Consider the following 14,652-nt stretch of genomic DNA (forward strand, 5'->3'; position numbering starts at 1 on the left):
TCTTCAATTTCATACGCTGACTGATCAGAATAAAGTGCTCTCAACTGAGCTACAGACCAACAGGGGTTCATAGTAATTATTCAGCAAGGATTTTAGAAGACCTAGAACATTAGAGGAAATCATCACCTGCTAAGAGACAATTAATGGAGAGAAGCAGCAAGATTAATCACGTACATTGGATCGGCTGTGACTTCTTTGCCTGATTTGAAAAAGACCAAAAGGACCTGAGTCTCCTCGCTCACGATAGCCCCTGCTCGGCCAATCACCACTGAGACTCTGAGGGCGGGAGGCTGAGGGTCTCAGCAGATGTCCCAAAGGACGGCCCAGGTCACCATCACAGGGGATCACTCTCATCCAGCCCCACCTCTTGGTGAGGACCTCTGCAATGAGAGCAACCCCTCCCCTGCCCACTCCAGACACTTCCCTCCTTGTTAGAAGGAGGAAGCTGGGAAAAGGAAAAAGAAGCAAGAGGCGAAAGGAGGGAGGAAAGAGGAAAAGGAAACCAAAAGGATACACCCCAATGTCCCCAGGGATTCCAATCATCAAAACCTAGGGAGGAAATCAAATTCTGCCACCTGAAGCCAGTGCTGTCTGGGCCTAGAATGCTGCCTGCGCCAGGTGGATCAGACTGAACAGGTTCCAAACGTCTCTGAGCCTCTTACCTTCTCAAAGGGAAGTTTCTTTTCGGCACAGTCAGTGGGAGGAAAGGAGAAAACTCCACAGAGGTTCCTCCTCATGCTCACATCCGTGAATCCTAATTCTCTCTCAGCCCTCGAGGAGAGACCTCGCGAAGGAGACTTGCGGCAGCAAAGCCGGGAGGTCTCAGAGACTGGCCTGGCCCTTCACCTCTGTCCTGCCCGGCTGATGTCGGGGTCTCTCTGTGAGGTCACCCCCTCCCAACACCTTTGCCCAATAGGCCGAGTTCCTGCAAAAGGCCTTTGTGATGTCACTGCCACACCCACCCCTCCCCTCAAAGCTGATGTCCTGCCCCTGGCCAGACTCATTGGGTGTTTGAGTTGTTTCCCCTGGATCTGGGGTTGCCAACTTTCTGACCCAACAAAACTGAACACCCTCATCCTGCCCCTTCACCGAGGTCCCGGCCCGCTCAATCCATCTCCCTCCGTCGCTCGCTCTCCCCCACGCTCACTCACTCGCTCGTTTTCACCGGGCTGAGAAGGGCTGAGGAGAGTCCCTTTTCAACTGGGTGTTGTCGGGACAGACCTGGGAAGGAGGCTGCCTGCCAAACACCTTTAAGAGGAGCCGTCCCTCCTGTCAGAAAATCATCTCCCTCCTTCAGTTCAGTGACCGCCTGAATTGTTCCTTGTCTCGGCAGGGCCGGAGGATTGAAAGCAGCAATGTCAAACCCCTGTGCAGCTAGCAGGAATGGACACAGACTCTCCCTTGTATCTCAACAGATATTTAGTTTTACTCTTGGTAAACTACAAGGCTAAAGAGACGGGCGCTGGCACCAGATCTAAGGAATGAAATACAACACAATCATCATCGCTATGCCCATTGTTGCCCCTTTAATCTTCCGTTGTCTCTCTCTGACCACCATCACCCTCCGTCGGTTCACTGAGATTGCCACACTCATTGCTTCCAACACACACCTGATCTCCAATTTTGCAGCCAAAAGAAAAGTGATAGGCTTTCTTTACCATAGTGTTTATACTGCACTTTTGTGATGCAAAAGTCACTTCTACAAACATAGCACAAGTTATCTGCACTGTTCACACAAGTACGAGGCATCTCTGCTCACTTTGGCTAAAGAGAAATGGGTCCCTTTGCAAAATCAAACACTGACAAATAAGAGAGCAAGACACTGTATGATTTCTAGACCTGATATAGGGCAATTGGTTCAGCTTCATTATGATTGCATCATCCATGACTTCTAGGAATAACATGATGCAATTCATATCATGTATGAGGCAATACCAGCTTCAGATTGTATCCTTCATTGTTTTGCCTAAAAGCAAGTACTGTCCAAAGCCATTCATAGATTTATTCATAGATCCAGTCAAAGATGGATTTTAGTCATTACTGGTTTAAATTGAGATCCGTCCCTTTATAACTCACTTATCCTCCGCCATTCCCAAGTCAAGGGTCATAAATACTGACCCAATAGCATATCTTGAAAACTAGAGCCAATCAAGAATTTTAAGCATCATTTTCGTTCTCAGTGACCCAGAATTAGTAAAGTTGGACTCCATTTATTTCAGAAGCATTTTGGCTGTAGAGCAGTGTAACAAGCCTCTCCTAGCTGCCTCCTGGTGGGGGGAGGCTGGGGAGCTGTGGGGACCTGTTTGAGAGGGTCACTAGTAGCAGCGTAGCACAGGAGGTGTCCTATCGGGTTGAGTCATTGCAGATGATGATGTAGTGCAGCAGACCCCGTTTTGCCAACCTTGCATTAGGCAGCTTTCCATGTTAAGCGAACTCCCAGTGCCCACAGGTGCAGCAGCCGGCGATTTGTCCTGTGGCCGCTAGGTGGCGCTGCAGCCTCGCACTTTCCCATTCCCCCGGGTATGGGAAGGTTTGAGAAGGTGAGCTGGCTCCACCCGGCCCCGGGGAGATGCCGTCAGTGGGGTCTGCTGTGTAAGGGCTGAAAGAGTCAATTTGACTGGCATTTTATGATCTTTCAATCATGAAGGGAGCAACTGCTTACCCTGACTGAAGCATCTTATCTCGTTTCCAAATTAAAGTGTCTCCTCTTTGTGTGCAAAGAGACACTTTAAGGGACGCCACAAACAGGAGATGCTTTTGGTTTGGAAAACGAACTATTTTTGCAAAGATTTTTCATCCAAATTGATTTAGGATTAATGGGGTCAAATTCCATGCTGTGCCCTGTGGCTTTAAGGCATTGGAGAACTGCTGAAGAGGTTAAAGGCCGCAGAGCTGGGTAGCTGGGTGTGGGGCCTCCAAAGTTATTGTGCTCTGGTGAGACTGAGCAGTTGTGGGGATTGTGCAAGCTGTGGTGTTTACATGCACATAGAAAATGTAATGAAACTCCATTTTTAAAACCACTCATGTCTGGGAATGGAAGAGAAGCTCTTTGAAATAAGTGTCCCCTTCATACTCTTCAAGATCACTGGCTCCAACACTGCCTCAGGGAACTCAGTGGTGGTGCATTTGAGGGCAGATCGAGAGGTTTCTGGTTCAAGTCCAGCTGCTCTCTTACATGTCCTCTTTTTTAAGTGATCTATATTTTCATATCCATCTCCTGTATGTTCAGGAGTTCCGCTGAACGGGGACGTGAAATGAATTTAATCATTCAATATATTCCTGTTAAAATGTACAAACACTGAGGAAAGCTGTCCATCAGCTGAAATCCGTTCCGGTCCTCTGAGGCGCTAGTTTGTTTTCATTCTTGAAACAAAGATAGAGTACGACTGTAGATTTGCAGGTCCTTGTTCTCCACGAGCGATGCCGTGGAGAAGAAGAAGAACCAGTGGCTATCAAGTGGACACTAGGGAGTTTAGTCTTGCCTTCCAAGGGGAGTATTGGGGGCAAAAGACATATCTGGCTTCAAGACTACGCTTAATACTTTTATGGAGGATTTTTAACAGCAGCCTGGCTCAAGAGCATTGGCCAATATGGACTATATTGTCTTCTTTGCTTCTCTGTCCTAATCTAAAGCCTTTCTAATGCTGTGTTTCAGTTGACTAATAAACCCTGCTATATTTTAACAGTCTGCCCAGTGTCACAGCAAAAACTTGCTGAGGTGCATTGAAGCATGAATGAGGAGCAGTCTCTGAACAGGAGTGTCGTTCAGCTGGACCTGCTGGCAGAGCTCACAGGTTGAAATAGGAGTGTTGAATCCAGAGGCTCAGTCTCAAGTGTTGAAGCTACATGGTCTCTCCTTGTGGAAGAGTGGGACCCCTTGGGGTCCAGCGCACTCAAGGGGCACCTCCCAAGGACTGTTTAAAAGCCAGGGCATTGCACAGATCCTGTGCATCCATGACACTGCGCCAGATGTTAAGCCTTATGGGAAAAAGAGATAAAACAAGAAAAGGATCTAAATGTGTATTTACCATTGCACCCTCATCAGTCCTCGTGGGAATCCCTCATCAGTTACAAAGTGTATTAAAACCTTCCCCTAAGGCTCACCTCTTGGTTATCAGGTCGTGTCAGTTTTGTTAGAGGGCTTTCCCTCCCCCCGCCCACTTCCCTGGTTCTTGTCACGCAGACAGCAAGCAGCAAAAGACCAGAAGTCCGAAGGGCAGATAGTGCGATGTTTATTGGGGTTATTTCCAAGCAAGCAGATTCCGAAGCCCTTCACACCAGTCGGGCTCATCGCTGTACGCCCAGAGAGTCTGTTCCCCAGTGTCCCGTTCCCAGCTCTGAGGCCGCAGAGCGTTTAGCCTGCATCCCCCTTCCCAGCTCTGAGGCCACAGAGCCTTGTCTGTGTCCCTGTTCCCATTTCCCCCATTAATAAACCTGATTCCAATTTCCCTTCCCCTCCTGTTTGACCCCAGTTTATATAGTCATATTCCCAGCTACACCTTAACCAATCATTTTACTGAAATGTAACTAACCAGTCTAACGTATTGCAACATAATTACCTAACCAATTATATCCTACTATCCTAATTAACTTACACCCAGCAAAATTAATTATACCTGGCAGAAACAATTACAGAACCAGAAAAGTGGTGGACATAAAGATAAAACAATACAGAAATGAGGGTACCACAACTGTTGATAAGTGATTTCTTGCCAGACAGGATGCTATCAAACTAAATTTTCTTTAAGCATCTTAATATCTATTTCGTTATCGGGTGGTTCTACCCCTTCCCCCATTCTGTGGTTGTCTTGTCTAGTTAGATTGTAAATCGTTTAGGGCATGGGCCATCTACTATTCTGTGTTTGTACTTTGCCTAGCACAATGGGGACCCACTGTTAGCTGGTCCTTAGGCACTAAGGTAATACATATGATTTATAATAATAATAACTCTCCTGCCACTTTGAGCCAAGGAAGCTGGCCTTGGGACGTTACTGCTTAAAAATGAGCTGCGGTTAAAACCGTGGACTATTCTTTGTGACAAGTATCCCACAAATTCCACTGACCTCCCTTGTTTTCTTTGCCTGGCGTAGGGTTTCTAAATTCCAAACCTGATGTGATCTCGCAGCTGGAACGAGGGGAAGAGCCGTGGGTCCCAGACCGCCAGGGCTCTGAGAAAGAAGTGCTCCCGAGCTGCCTGCACAGGTGAGGATTGGTTAAACCAACTCAAAACTCTCCATGAATACAGGAAACATTTGGGATGCCCTACAAAGACCTTGTGAGCTCTGCAAGTTCAGGATTGTTCCCTTCAGATGTGGAATCATTAGGCAGATGTCACTCATGGCTTCCCACCTACCTAACTGACAACTGGCAGCAGGTCCCTCCCAATCTCACTTTCCCTGAGTGTTGTGGTGAGATGCACACCCAGAACTGATCCCTTCCTCTCTCATCTGGGGAAGGGTTTGATGAAAATGATCTCCTTATAGGTTTGATCTCTCCCACACGTATGTTGGTATGTTCATACCTATATCCCTTCTTGTCTCTGAGATTTCCTTTCTCTCCAGCGCAGGGAGTGACCTATGTCTGGATTCTCTCTGTCTCCCATCAGGTGTTGGGATGGTGAGTGAGAATGAGGAGAATCCCCAGTAGGAAGATGCTGAGCAAGTAGAACCACATAGGACATTATCAGGAAGACCCAAGGGAATGTTTCCGAGAGTTGTGCACTCCCAGAAAAAGCAAAAGCCTGTGAGTCTCAGCAGAGGCCAGAGGAAAACCTGAGTAGCCTCTCAGACCTTATTACACACGAGAGAATCAACTTGGAAGAGACACACTACACATGGCATGAGTGTGGGAAAAGCATCAATGGGAGTTCAGACCTTTTCACACATCAGGGGATCCACAGAGGAGAGAGACCCTACATGTGCTCTGAGTGTGGGAAAAGCTTCAGTCGGAGCTCCTACCTTATCACACATAGGAGAATCCACACGGGTGAGAAACCTTATGGATGCTCTGAGTGTGGGAAACGCTTCAGTTGGAGATATGCCCTTGTCGCGCATCAGAGAATCCACACAGGAGAGAAACCCTACACGTGCTCTGAGTGTGGGAAATGCTTCAGTCGGACGTCAGCCCTTATCACACCTCAGATAATCCACACAGGTGAGAAACCTTATGGATGCTCTGAGTGCGGGAAAAGCTTCAAACAGAGCCCTAGCCTGAGCAGGCATCGTAGAATCCACACAGGAGAGAGACCCTACACATGCTCTGAGTGTGGGAAAACCTTCATTGACAGCTCAAACCTTGTCAGACATCGTAGAATCCACAGTGGAGAGAGACCCTACACATGCTCTGCATTTGGGAAAAGCTTCAATCAGAGGACGTTCCTATTAGACATCAGACAAGCCACATGGGAGAGAATGTGAGAAATGCCTTGATTAGGGCTGGCCAAAGCCTGAGCGTCACGGTTTGACTGTTCCCCCATTTCAAAGCAATTGTTAGTCATCAAGTTCCCCCTTCGGGAACAAATTGTTTCATTCCCGTTGCTTTGATGTTGCTTCAAGTTTTGCTGGAGAGCAGATATTTTTATTATCATTTTCCTCAGTTAAAATATATTGAACTATAACAAAGAGCAGGAACAGGGCAGGGATAGGGAAAATGTCATTTCATCCACTGTAACAACAAAAGTAGTTAGGGTAAATCAGAGAGATTCCCTTATTCCCTGTATTGTCAGAGTGGGAATGAACAACAATCTACAGCAATGCCATTAACACAAACACACTCTCAGCCTGCTCCAGCCAGAAGGGAAATGGGCAGGAATTCTCACTGTTCAGCCCAGGACACACTTACACTGATGCGCAGCCGTGAGTGTGCTGGGAAGCTGGTCTGAGCAAACAATTTGAAGTGACAATTCAGTGAGAACTGAATCATCATGCAGTGGAACAGCTGTACATCAAGTAGGTGTGGCCGAGTGGTTAAGGCGATGGACTAGAAATCCCTTGGGGTCACCTCATGCAGGTTTAAATCCTGCCAACTACGCAAGCACTGTGCTGTTGTTGTCATTATTGTAGTCTTGGTGCCTGAGCATCCACAGTGCAAATTGGAGCCAGATCTAGCTTCACTCTGTCTACACTTAAAATGCTGCTGTGGCATTGCTATAGCACTTTGGAGTAGACAGTGACTGGAGGGTTTTCCCATCCCTGTAAGAGCTGCCTTGACAGAACAATTCTTCCTTTGCTTTCCCACTGGCTAACCTGGGCTTAGGTCACCTTAACTCTATGGGTTTGGGGAGGGGATTCACACCCTGAGAGACGTCGCTCTGTCAGTTCAGTGCCCAGCGTACACCAGCCCTTAGATCCCTCTTGGTATTTCAATGCAGGCACTGACCTGTGAGAGGAAAACATCAGCTCACAAACACACAGACTGAATTCCCCACATTTCATCTCGCTGCACTTTCCAGAAAGTCACGAAATTCAATTCATTCTTGCTAGGACAGAGAACAAATAAGTGACACTAAGTTTTTGGCTTGGGTAAATAAAATTAAGTGTTTAATTAATATAGTAAAAACCTGTCCTGATGCCTCTAACTAACATCACAGTGTGAAATAGGAACAGAGACAAAGCTTGTCAGTGACGACTAATTTCACAAATGATCTTCCCATTATTAATTTCCACGCTGCCCCCATTGGAGTTCTGGGCACCTCCAGTGTCATTGCTCTGCGATCACATTCCACTAGAATTGTTCTCGGACATTCGCCTTCCTCTGCAGCATGGGGCTCGGGTCACTTGCTGGAGGATTCCCTGCACCTTGAGGTCTTTAAGCCACGATTTGAGGACTTCAATAACTCAGACGTAGGTTAGGGGTTTGTTACAGGAGTGGGTGGGTGAGATTCTGTGGCCTGCATTGTGCAGGAGGTCAGACTAGATGATCGTAATGGTCCCTTCTGACCTTAAGTCTATGAATCTATTCCCAAATTTGGAAAATTGTGCAGTTCAGAATGTGAATAGTGACCCCGTCTCCTTCCTGCACCTGCTCTACCTTGCCCCACAGCAGCTTCTCCCCCTGCAGAGTCACTCCAGCATGGCAGTGCAGCCACCCAGGGTTCAGCAGGGGCCCCGGCAAGGACAGTGGGTGCAGCAAACAGCCCGGTGTGCCTGGCAGTGATTCAGCTGTAAAAAAGCAACCCCCCCTCCACAGAAGTACAGAGACCTGATTTCCCCAACTTTAACATCATGACCCCCTGTAGAAAGCCACACGTGTCAGTTGTATTTTCACAGGGAGATGCAAAAATCAAGTGACATCAATTTTTAAGTTGAGTAAATAAAGTTGAGGAGATAGTTGTTAACCTCACAAAAATATATTAAAGATCCCTCAACATAACACCTGAAGGTGAAATATGAACAGAGACAAACCTTGTCAGCAAAGGCTCATTTCCCAAACGATCCTCAAAATGTTACTAATTCCCACCCCTCCTCCACAGGAGCTCTGTGCACTGTAACTGTTCTGCAGGCAGCTTCCCATTCAATGCTGTTGTGGGACATTCCCAGACTTGGAAATGTACCAACGACAGAATTTGAAGAGCAAACCTGGCTCCCCGCACCAGGCGGGATTTGTGTTTTTGGTCCCTGTCACTTTTAGTTTGTCAATCGCACAGACCCCCGGGGCCGGACTCCAGGCTCTGCTTGCGGGAGCCGGGCCCCGGGGCGGGGGGGGGGGGGGAGAAAGGATTGTAGATTCTGACCTGTGCTCTAGAGAGGAGGTAATAATTGAAGGGAGCATGTTTGTCTCCTCTCCTCCTCAGTGTCCCAGGGCTGGAATTCTACATTCCACAGGACCAAATGAGGGGGTGATGCCACTTGGTTAATGGAAACCAGTGCTCCAGGTGCGGCTTGAACTCACAACCTCAGCATAGCTCCTCAGCACTGCTCTATAAGTACTGTGCACTAACTAATTGCACCACTGGAGAACATGCTTGCTATGATTTTCTGAGCCCCCCCCTCAGGTTGATAAAGGCAAGGAGTGACCCCAAAACTGAGCTGAGAGCGGATAGCAACAAGTGTTGGTACTTGGTGGGGTGGATTCTTCTTAAGGGTTCCAGGCACCATTTCACCCTTTTGTTCTTCCCTGTGTAATAACAGAGCTGGTTAAGACTCAATGGAGAGTCTTGCTGCAGACCAACAGATCTGAAATCACTGATAACCAGCTCTAAGCATTAGTCCTGCTTTGGGAGAGTGTCTCTCATGCAAGAAACTGCCCAGTCTGCGCTAGCAGTGAGGCTCCCTCACTAACAGCTGAAATCAGGAGAGCTGTGTGAAGTGCAGGGCCCCAGGGGGCCTGAACAGGGGGGAACACCACCCCAGGACTTTTAAAAATGGGAGGGCTCTGCCTTGCCACTTTGTAATGACCGTAAGGGCGGAGAGCAGTGAGCAGGAGGAAGGGGCAGCATAGGAGTCTATCCAGCTCTGAATCTTGTTTTCTCACAGTAGCCAATACCAGGTCTCCCAAAGCCACTCCTCAAGGCAGCACTGGGAGTTGAACCCAGGATCTTCTGTTTACAAAACAGGCACTTTAACCAGCTAAGCCATGGTACCTGCTGTTATTTAAAGCATCGTGTCTGCCCACACCTGACTCTCTGCCAATCCCCACTGGGACCTGACAAGTGTTGCTCCTGTTTGGATTGTGTAAAGCAGAGGAGCAGCTGAAGTTTTGCTCCCAAGGTGTGTGTGTGATTCTTTGGACAGGTCTACACTACAAAATTTGGTTGGTGTAATTACATTACTTAGGCTGGCAATGCAGTTATATCAACCTAATCCCAGTGTAGAATCATAGAATATCAGAGTTGGAAAGGACCTCAAGAAATCCTCTAGTCAACCCCTGCTCAAAGCAGGACCAATCCCCAGACAGTTTTTGCCCCAGTCCTAAATGGCCCCTCAAGGATTGAACTCATAACCTGAGGTTTAGCAAGCCAATGTACAAACCATTGAGCTATTCCTCCCTCAGATGGGAACTCAACTGTCAGAACTTTCTGGAGCTATGAAATGGGAGAGGCCCAGCCTCTGTAGCAGGAATGCAGGGCAGGCGAGTTCACGGCAGGCATGGTGGGATACTGGTGGAGGCCAGTCATGGTGATATAATGACCAGCAGCATTTACACTGACAATTTGTCTTTTAAGTTTGCTGCAAAAGCTCTAGACCTCTCGTCAAGGTGTTTTTATTTTGTCACCAAAACAGGGCAGTTTGTCGCCAGACGTGGTATTGCAGTGTGTGTACCAGCCACAAGCTGCCAACCGAGGAGCATTGTGTGTTTTTCACACACCTGAGCAATATAATGATGCTGAAATAACTTTGCAGTGCAGACCTGGCCAAAGATTCACACACACACACACACACACACACACACAGCTTGCAAGGAAAAGCTCACCTGCTTCTCTGCTTTGCAGAATCCAAACACATGCAAAGCGTGTCAGGCCCTGGTGGAGCTGTCAGGGAGTCAGCTGTGGGCATCACTGTGTCTTAGCTCTAGGTAGGCACCATGGCTTAGCTGGCTAAAGCACCTACCTTCTAAACAGGAGATCCTGAGTTCAACTCCCAGTGGTGCCTTGTTGAGTAACTCTTTGGGTACCTGATATTAGCTGCTGTCAGAGGACAAAATACAGCATTGGGTGGGCCTTTGGTCCAGCCCAGGGTGGCTGTTTTTATGGTTTAAATTACACTCACAGGCACTGATAACAGAGTTACTGAAAGTTTGGCAGTTAAGAGCTGATAGGTCAGTGTTCCAGCCCATCACAGATGACCCCCCTCCCTCTGGGACAGGGGCAGGTCTGGGATCTCACACCAAATGCTCATTGTGGCTGCCAGAATCTGTGGGCAGCTCATTTAGTTTCCACCCAGGATTGAGTCCTGCTTCGTGCACCGTGTGTGAGAATGAAAATCCTAAACCGCCCTTTGAAATAACGAAAGCAGCAGGACATGTTATTGTCCCTGTCCCAAAGCAGACAGACCAATGGAGAAATGCCATTGACTCCAGGCAATACTCCACTGCCATTTTACCTTTTTCACTTTGCTAAACTCCCTCCCAACTTTGAGGGCTCCCAGAACCTGATATTGAGCTTGAGCTGAGATGTCTACAGTGCAAATTTACCACCCCATGGCCCTAGCCTGGGAGCCTGCACTGGCACGGGACAGCCCTGGGTGTTTCATTGCAGTGTGGACATAGCCTAGCATTATGTCTACACTGCCATTAACACACCCAAGTCACTATTCTCAAACCCTGGGTCAGTTGATTCAGGCTTGTGGGGCTTGTGCTGCAGGGTTATAAAATTACAGTGTAGACACTTGGGCTTCAGCCCAGCCTCCAAGACCCCACGAGGGGTGAGGGTCTCCGAGCCTGGGCTCCAGTCTGAGCCCCAGGAGCCCAAATCAGATCATCCAGGCCAGCTGGGCCACAGGGATTTTATCACAGTCTAGATGCCCTCTCAGGGTATGTCTACACTGCAATGTAAGCCCAGGGTTAGCAGAAGTCATGTCAGCAGCTCCAACACATAAACATAAACCACGAGGGAAAGACCCACACCCAAATAAGCTAGGCAGTGCCCTGCTCCCTACGGTTCATAAGGCCACCAACCAAAGTCCTTTAACATGAGCCATCCCCTCTCCCACCCCACTCACAGCTGTTGTCCTTAGTCAGTGCAAGCCCAGAGGTGCCTCTGTAGAGTTCACCTGCCTGCCTGGGTGGAAAAGGGGAAAATAAGAAGGCACCGTACTCACTGTGTTGTCTAGGGACTCACTCATCCCTCCACTGCCACCCTGTCCTAACATTGATCTAACCCCTAAATTTTAGTATTGGGACCCAGTCCCCAGCCTCACTCCCAACCAGAGCCTGCTCCTCTTCACCCTTCTCCTCTGTCCCAACCCACAGCCCCCTCCTATTCCCAGTGCCCCTCAATCCCAACCCACAGGCCCCTTCTATTCCCAGTGCCCCTCAATCCCAATCCACAGGCCCCCCGCTCCTCACGCTGCTCCTCAATCCCAACCCACAGCTCCCTCCTTCCCTCCAGCAGCAGGTGCTTCAGACCCCCTCAGGAAGATTTTCTTGCAAGGTTTCGTGTATGAGTCTGCATGTGGATTTACAGTATGTTGGAAATAGGTTGGGTTGCTTGCCGAAATGATCACTTGTGGCTGGTGTTGCATTCCCAGTCTCCATGTTATTGGGGCAGGAGAAACAAAGGGTTGTTATCCTCGATGTGTGAACCAGGGACTCAACCCTGGGTGGAAACTAAATGAGCTGCCCACAGATTCTGGCAGCCACAATGAGCATTTGGTGCGAGCCCAAACCTGCCTCTGTCCCAGAGGAGGGGGTCATCCATGAGGGCTTGGCCCACTGACCTATCAGCTCTTAAATCCCAAACTTTCAGTAATTCTATTATCAGTGCCTGTGAGTGTAATTTAAACCATAAGAAAAACCACACTGGGCTAGACCAAAGGTCCATCTAGCTCTGTATTTTGTCTTCTGACAGTAGCCAATACCAGGTGCTCTCAAAACATCTCAACAAGGCACCACTGGGAGTTGAACCCAGGATCTCTTGTTTACAAAACAGGCACTTTAACCAGCTAAACCATAGAGCCTGCCTGTGACTAATGTACAGTGTCTGCTCACACCTGACTCCCTGGGCCCCACCTGGCCCCACAAAGCAGAGGAGCAGGTGAGGTTTTCCTTGCAAGCTGTGTGTGTGTGAATCTTTGGCCAGATCTGCACTACAAAGTTATTTCAGCAGAATTATATTGCTCTGGTGTGTGAAAAACACACAACGCTCCCTCAGTCAGCAGCTTTTGGCTGGTGTACACACTGCAATGCCACGTTTGGCGACAAAACTGCCCTGTTTTGGTGGCAAAATAAAACCACTTCAATGAGAAGAGTAGAGCTTTTGCAGCAAACTTAAAGTGACAGAGTGTCAGTGTAGACACTGCTGTTCATTATATCACCATAACTGGCCTCTGCCAGTATCCCACAATACCCTCTGTGAACTCGCCTGCCCTGCAGTCCTGCTACAGAGCCATGGGCCTCTCCCCTTTCATAGCTCCAGGAAGTTCTGACAGCTGAGCCTGCTGCTCTGCTCCAGCAGCCAGGAGCAAATCACTGCTGTGGATGCTGCTCTCTCCCACCCTGCGAACACAGATCAGGGTGGTGGGAACTTCCTTGAATGGGGGAGCACCGGCATCTGAACTGTGACACCCCCAGGACACCCCTTCCCTCGAGGAGGCTCTTACCGTCTAAACAGGGTCGGCTGTTTTCTAGTAAAATCACTAAAAGGGAAGGAGAAAACTCGAAAGAGGTTCCTCCTGGCGCTCAGGTACGTGAACCCCAATACTCCCCCAGTCCTCAAAGAGAGACCTGGAGAAGGAGACTTGCTGAAGCAAAGCCACAGGGTCTCTGAGGTTTCCCTGGCCCCTCGCCCCTGTCCTGCCTGGCTGATGTCAGCATCTCTCTGTGAGGTCACCACCTCCCCACCACCTTTGGCCAATAGTCTGAGGTCCTGCAAAAGGCCTTTGTGATGTCACTGCCTGTCACGGACTCACAGATCGTGCCCACTCTTGGCCCTGTGCGGTCCGTGGGGGGTGCCCCTTTCAGTGCGACAGCTCTTCTCGGGGGTCCACTCTCTCTCGGGGTCAGGCCCCTCCACCTCCTGGAGCTGCCCCTCTCTGAGCCTTAGCACGTCTGTCTCTCGCCATGGGCCCCTCAGGGAGTCCACGCGCTCTGGACCCCCTGGACCTCCTCACCCCCAAAGGGGTTGATGCCCCCTGTTCTCTAGCCCAGAGCGACTCTCAGCCAGCGTAAAACAGGAGGTTTATTGAGAGTTGAACACAGCACAGGAAACTCTCAGGGCCTCAGGCCTGGCCTCTCACAATAACAGCACATCCCAGTCCCCCTGCAGCCAGGTGGGCTCTGCCTGCTTCCCCTCGCCAGCCCCAAGCCCCCCGCTTCCCAGCTAGGCCTCCGATATCTCCGGCCCCAAGCCCCACCGCTGTCCATTGTCTTTTCTCCAGGTAAACAGGGTTGCCTGGGCCTCCTCTCCTCTCCGCCCTCCTCTGGCTGGAACAGGTTGGTCACGGGGTCCTCTCCCACAGCCCATTGTCCTCCCACTGGCCAGAACCGCCTGTGACTCCTGAGCTGGGTCTCCGGGTCACCAGGTCACCAGTCGCTGGGGTCTCCATCCTCCAGGCCATCAGCCGGGGTCCCAAGTCCCTCTCCGGTCTTCTGTAGCAACAAACTCCCTTTCCCCTCACCTCGTTAAACCAGTAACACCTGGGAACACTGAGTCCCACTCCCTGTGCATGCAAACCACTGGAAAACACAGCAAACCCTAAGAAAATCCCCCACTTCGTCACAGAGCCCAGCACCTCTCCTCCTCTGGGCACCTAGAGCAGAGGCGGCTGGTGCTGATGGCTCCAAGGGAAGGCTTAAAAGCCACAGAACAATTGAGGTCAGGGCTAGAGGAGGGCAGGACCATGCCTAGGTGTGGCCTTCAGACAGGCACAAAAGCACCCAGCCAGGCTGCTCCCTGCCATGCCAAACACCCACTGAAGGCCACCCGCAGACAAGCATGCGGGGCGGCTGCTGATGCTCTGTGGCCATTATCGAAGACGGTAGGAAAGCAGGGCCAGC

This window comes from Mauremys reevesii, linkage group 17, assembly GCF_016161935.1.
Source record: "Mauremys reevesii isolate NIE-2019 linkage group 17, ASM1616193v1, whole genome shotgun sequence".
In the NCBI taxonomy this organism is placed as follows: domain Eukaryota; kingdom Metazoa; phylum Chordata; order Testudines; family Geoemydidae; genus Mauremys; species Mauremys reevesii.